The sequence below is a fragment of the Bufo gargarizans genome, chromosome 2 (genome assembly GCF_014858855.1).
Source record: "Bufo gargarizans isolate SCDJY-AF-19 chromosome 2, ASM1485885v1, whole genome shotgun sequence".
Classification (NCBI taxonomy): domain Eukaryota; kingdom Metazoa; phylum Chordata; class Amphibia; order Anura; family Bufonidae; genus Bufo; species Bufo gargarizans.
This window is the reverse complement of record NC_058081.1, coordinates 322,259,959-322,266,058: the sequence shown is the minus strand read 5'-3', so window position 1 is coordinate 322,266,058 and position 6,100 is coordinate 322,259,959. Positions and strand designations below refer to the sequence as shown.

The following is a 6,100-nucleotide window of genomic DNA, read 5'->3' as shown; positions in this document are numbered from 1 at the left end:
TGCCCAGGCTGTATCCACCTTTCCTTCCAACTTAGCTCTTTTCATGGGCTGCCCAACGCCCGCCATGTTTTTAGCCCCTCCCCTTCTCTGTTACATGTGGAACACACATCACTTCTGGCACGCCTGTGGATGCGCACCAGAAACAGGACCTGTAGGAGCACGCCAAACCAGGGAGAGAGGACCTCCTCCCTCTGGAACTTCACTCAGCCCCAGGTATGAAGGTAATGAGGTGACCGCCAGGCATCCCCCCCCATGGCATAAAAAAAAAAAAAAAGGACCGCAATATGCCGGACTTTTACAGCGGCTCCTAGTGGAGACTTACGCTGTCAGGAACTTCTAATAGGTATGGCATATAAACCCTAGAAGCCCTGCAGGCCCCCTGAACAATCCGGGAAAGATGCATCCCCCTAAGGACAAGTAACAGGAGGAAACTGAGGATAGAGAGTGGTGAACCCTATTTAAAGATCTGGGAAGTTCCTGTTTCCTGTCCGGAAGGGGCGGATTTCTCACAGGTGATGTCATGGGGCGTAATGGAAAGGTAAGTATATAACATCATCATTTTCCACCAGACAGCCCACCTGACAAGAGCATTTCATGCTGCGATGCTCTCCCTTGCCCTGCACTTGATCGCGAATGGAAAGGGTTATTTTTGTTAAAACACACTGCCAGGCAGATGCTTCCTGCAAGCAGTGTGTTTGGTGACATCACCGGCTCTGATGGGCTAGGTTCAGCACTGCCCTAGCCTTTTTAGCTAGGGCAGCGCAGAAGCCCGCACATTAGTGTAGGTGATGTTCCCAAACACACAGTTTGCCGGAAGAATCTGCCTGGCAGTATGTACTTTTAACTAAAAGAACCCTTTCCATGCACGATCAAGCGCAGGGCATCACAGCATGAAATGCTCCTGTCAGGGGGCTGTCTGGGTGGAAATATGGTTATGTCCGGGTTCAACTCTGAACCTAAAAGTGGAGGGGACATGATAACTTCTATTGTTTACCCAATGCTGCTCAAGCATTGGTGTGATTAAAATGTACCGTATCATTAAAAAGATGATTCTCCATTGTGCTGCCGGTCCATGTACTGGGAACCGCAATTTGCAGTCCCAAATGCACGGGCAACGTCCGTGTGGCGACCAGGACGGATCCAGACCTTTTCAACTTGAATGGGTCTGTGATCCGTCTGCATCGCAAATAAATAGAACATTTTCTATTTTTTTGCGGTGTGGAGGACTGTACAGAACGAACACCACGGAAGCACTCCATAGTGCTTCCGTGGGCTTCCAAACCATGCTTCCGTTCCACACAGCACCTTCCGGATGTGGAATGGGTCCGCATTCGTGATACGGGGTGCACACGTCCAGTGCTTGCATATTGTGGACATGCTGTTTTCGGGCCACAATACGGCCACAGCCTGGCAATGGCCGTGTGCATGTGGCCTTATTAAAATCTTAAATTATAATAAAAAATTTATTTAATTATAATGACCTAAATAGGTCATCAATATTAAAAATATACTTTTTTAAAATATCTCACTTTTAATAACATACACACACAATATTAACTATTAACAATATAACTTTTTTATTATAAACAAAAAAATAAATTATTAATCAAATAATTTCCTTGAAAAAGAGCCAGGGGTGTGCACAATTTGGGGGTCTGGTCTGTTAAGACAGAAAGGAGAGGTTAAAATGTTTAGCATTCTGTCTCAGATTTTTCCAAACAGTTAACCACTTCATGTGGCTCTTGAGGCCCAGCAAATTGATCAATAAGTAAGGCCACCGCAGAAATGCACCGCATTTTCCATTCATCTGGCACATGACGCAAGGAAGGAAGCAAGGCCTTTTAAAAGCCACTTCTTCCTTGCTGTCTGATCGATTCCAATGTATATATTCGAGGACCATAGTATCAACCTGGCCTCGAAGACCTAAATCGGAAGCGATCAGTGGACGTCGCCTTCGTCTGCCAGATGAAGGGCAAACTGGTCCTTTCTGCGGTGGCCTCAGTGAAGTCTTCTGTTACGCTGGGTTCAGACCTGAGCGTACTTGAACGTACGCTCTGTATGCGCGATTGTACGGGTGGTTGCAATCGTGCATACAGAGACAAGCGAACGCCCATTGTCGCGCGTTCCCGCTGAAGTCTATGTACGGGAACGCGCGACAAGACGCCCCAAAGAAGCTCATGTACTTCTTGGGGCGTTTTACAGCGCGATTCTTGGGGCGTTTTACGCGCTGTAAAACGCTCAGGTGAGAACCATTCCCATAGGGAATCATTGGTTCTTGCCTGTTGAGCATTTTACAGCGTGTAGGGACGCGCTGTAAAACGCTCAGGTCTGAACCCAGCCTTACAGGACATGGTTCAATAGGCTCTGAAGGCTGGAGCTGTTCAGTAGCAGAAGATTCTTCAGGCATATCCTCCTGATGATCTGCCTCCTGTGTGGATTGAGGTCTGGAACCCGAATTCTTGAGAGTCAGATTATCTACAGTTCTGTTAAAAAAATATAATGATTTAATATTTTAACATTAACATAGACAATAAATATATAATTTAAAATTGACTTACGGTCTTAATTCTACAATCGGTTTCAAGAATAGAAAATGTTTTGTGTACTGTGGGGATTCGCTCTGGTAGGCAGGTTAGCGGACACAATATACAGGCAATGGACCAGGTTTTAAATCAAACTTCAGTGTTTACTCACACTCATAATATAACACAATAGTCCCTTTTCCGGCTTGGTGCTTGTTCACACACAGAAACAACTAAATAACATTCACCTGGTATCTTGGGTGTCAGTTCGCACCCGTGTGAATGCTCAGCCTCAGAAAGTCGGCCTGCTCGCCTGACACACAGCCTTCAGACCTTAGCGCATAGAGCTCCCAAAACCACAGCTTCTCCACAGCTTCACTGTGATGTGGAGGATAATCCACTCAGCTGAGACTGCTGGCTGGGTTTTTATATATCAGCCAAAACCGGGCCTGGAGTGTGGGGAGCAGCCACCCACCCGGCCCTTTTTGCTGCTCCCAATAAGAGCTGGCCCGGATCGGCTCTACAGCCATACTAACTAACAAATAGTGTCAGTCAGCACTAACTGCCGCTGACACTAACCCTAAGTTCAGACCTGAGCGTTTTACAGCGCGTTCCTACGCGCTGTAAAACGCTCAACACGGAGAAACCAATGATTCCCTATGGGAATGGTTCTCACCTGGGCGTTTTACAGCGCGTACGATCGCGCAGTAAAACGCCCGACGCTCAAACAAGTTCTTGAGCTTTTTTGGGGGCGTTTGTCGCGCGTTCCCGCACATAGATATTCGGGAACGCGCGACAATGTGTGCACGCCTGTCTCTGTATGCGCGATTGCAAACGCCCGTACAATCGCGCATACAGAGCGCTCGTTTCGGAACGCTCAGGTCTGAACCCCCTGTTAAAATTACCGGCTCTTACCTCGCCGAGGCCAGGAATCTCGTTCACACATACCTTCCGTCAATGATGGACCCTTGCGCCTTCCTACAGTACATATATGTTTTTTATTTTAGTACACCATCACCACTTCTCTGTTTAGCATAAATTTCTCTGCAAAATTGGTCCCGGCAGGTGTTCCAGCACTTTTTGATCAGTTTTACTAAAAAGACAATAATATTTTACAAATTATTATTAATTTATAATAATTAATTAAAAATTACAAGACAAAATTTGAATTAAGGCTCAAAGTGTAATATTGCTCCTGTGCAAATGATCAATGCTGTTCTGGGAAATATGGCCAGCTCACGGACCATATGTCTCGGAGGGCATTCGTCGTGTGTATGAGGCCTCTTGCACACGACCGTATGGCTTTTTCAGTATTTTGCGGCCTGCAAAAAACAGATCCACCAAAAATACAGATGATGTCCGTGGGCATTCCGTATTTTGCGGAACGGAACAGCTAGCCCCTGATAGAACAGTACTATCCTTGTCCGTTATGCGGACAATAATAGGACATGTTCTATCTTTGAATGGAATGGAAAAATGGAAATACGGAAACGGAAGATATATGGAGTACCTTTCATTTTTTCTGTGGATCCACTGAAATGAATGGTTCCGTATACGGAACGCAAAAAAAACAAATACGTTTGTGCGCAAGAGGCCCGAGTCTGATACAAACATCCTTCTAGTTTTAGGGCTCATGCAAATGGCCTTTACTCGGCCGTGGCTGTATTGTGGGCTGCATATGGCAGTCCCCAATGAACGGAATGGCCGCGAGCATAAGCCCTAATAATCAATTCATATAAAAAATATTTGAAAATATTGAATAAAATGTGGTTATTAAAGTATAATTTTTTTATTTATTTTTTTACATGTAAGACATCGTTGCCATGCAATAAGTTATGCATTGAAGAAAGGGAATTTTAAATGTATGCAATGCAAGACATTTTCAGACTAGGCCTCTAGCACAAAAAATATATACAGTAATTTACAATATGTACACAAAAGTAAGTTGGCATATGTCATGAAGAAGCATATAATATGTGCAAATGTACACCATCTATGCTGTTCCAAGACATATGGCCCACTCAGGGACCAAAAGTATGAAGCAATACTTTAAAATACACATTATACTTTATCAATAAATTTAAATACTCACAAATCTTTTCTTTTTTCAGGATTGATGCTGAAGACCATGAAGATGTGACTAGTTGTTTTGCTATTTCTTCCCTATTTCTTCCTTTTTTTCTTCCTTTCTTTTGTTGCTATTTCTTCCTTTTTGGCACGGTTGTGATAGACATCAGATCGGGTGTCCCATAGGGATGGGCGTTCCTGGATCAATACGATGAGTTTTTCCACATCATAAGACGACATTTTTGCTCTAATCAATCTTGCCTCCTTCTCAATACACTGCTTTCCTGGGTTCTGAAGTTCAGGGGGCAGACCTACTTTTTTATATTTCCTGCGGATCCGCAATTGCGGATGACATACTGCACATTTCCGCATTTTTGCGGACCCACTGACTACAATGGGACCACGGACCGCAATTTGCAGACAATAGTAGGACATACTCTATTTTTTTTTTGCGGATCCGCATAACGGAACGGAAGTGCGGACAGCACACTAAAGGCTGTCCGCATATTTTGTGGAATGAATTGGTCCACATCTGTTCCGCAATTTAGCGGAACGGATGCGGATTACTAAATTGCGGACGTGTGAATGGACTCTAAATCTGGTACCCAGGCTAATCTGCCTAAAAGTAACAATGGCTTGTAATACTGATGCACAGTAACTCTACAGCTAATAGAACGGATTAAGGGTCCATTCATACATCCGTGTGTGTTTTGCAGATCCACAAAACACAGACAGCGGCAATGTGCGTTTCGCATTTTGCGGACCGCACATTGCCAGCACTAAGAGAATATGCATATTCTTGTCCGCTGTTGCGGACAAGAATAGGACATGTTCTATTTTTTTCAGGATCGGAATTGCGGACCCGGAAATGTATGGGTCCGCAATTCCGTTCCGCGGAATGGAATTGCGGATTTGTGAATGGACCCTAAGGCTCCTTTCACACGGGCGAGTATTTCGCGCGGATGCGATGTGTGAGTTGAACGCATTGCACCCGCACCCGACCTATTCATTTCTATGGGGCTGTTCACATGAGCGGTGATTTTCACGCATCACTTATGCGTTGCATAAGAAATGAATGGGGTTGCGCAAAAATCGCAAGCATCCGCGGATGCGGTGCGATTTTCACACACGGTTGCTAGGAGACCCGATAATTATTTTCCCTTATAACATGGTTATAAGGGAAAATAATAGCATTCTGAATATAGAATGCATAGTACAATAGCGCTGGAGGGGTTAAAAAAAGAAAAATAATTTAACTCACCTTAGTCCACTTGATCGCACTGCCCGGCATCTCGTCTGTCTCCTTTGCTGAATAGGACCTGTGGTGACGTCACTCTGGTCATCACATGATCTTTTACCATGGTGATGGATCATGTGATGACCGGAGTGACGTCACCACAGGTCCTGTTCCTGCAATGAATGCTCACCACAGTTCCTGTTCAGCTAAGGAGACAAAAGAGATGCCGGGCTACGAGATCAAGTGGACTAAGGTGAGTTTAATTTTATTTATT

The 6,100-nt window shown here is 44.7% G+C and overlaps 1 long non-coding RNA gene across 1 annotated transcript; it reads right to left on the bottom strand.

Annotated features, from left to right (window-relative positions):
* Positions 1-2,314: 2,314 nt before the first annotated feature.
* Positions 2,315-4,979, bottom strand: LOC122925881. The gene is made up of 3 exons (XR_006387646.1): positions 4,615-4,979; positions 3,471-3,615; positions 2,315-2,483 (listed from the first exon to the last, which is right to left on the bottom strand). It is a non-coding gene; the product is annotated as an uncharacterized LOC122925881 (long non-coding RNA).
* Between the last annotated feature and the right edge of the window lie 1,121 nt (positions 4,980-6,100).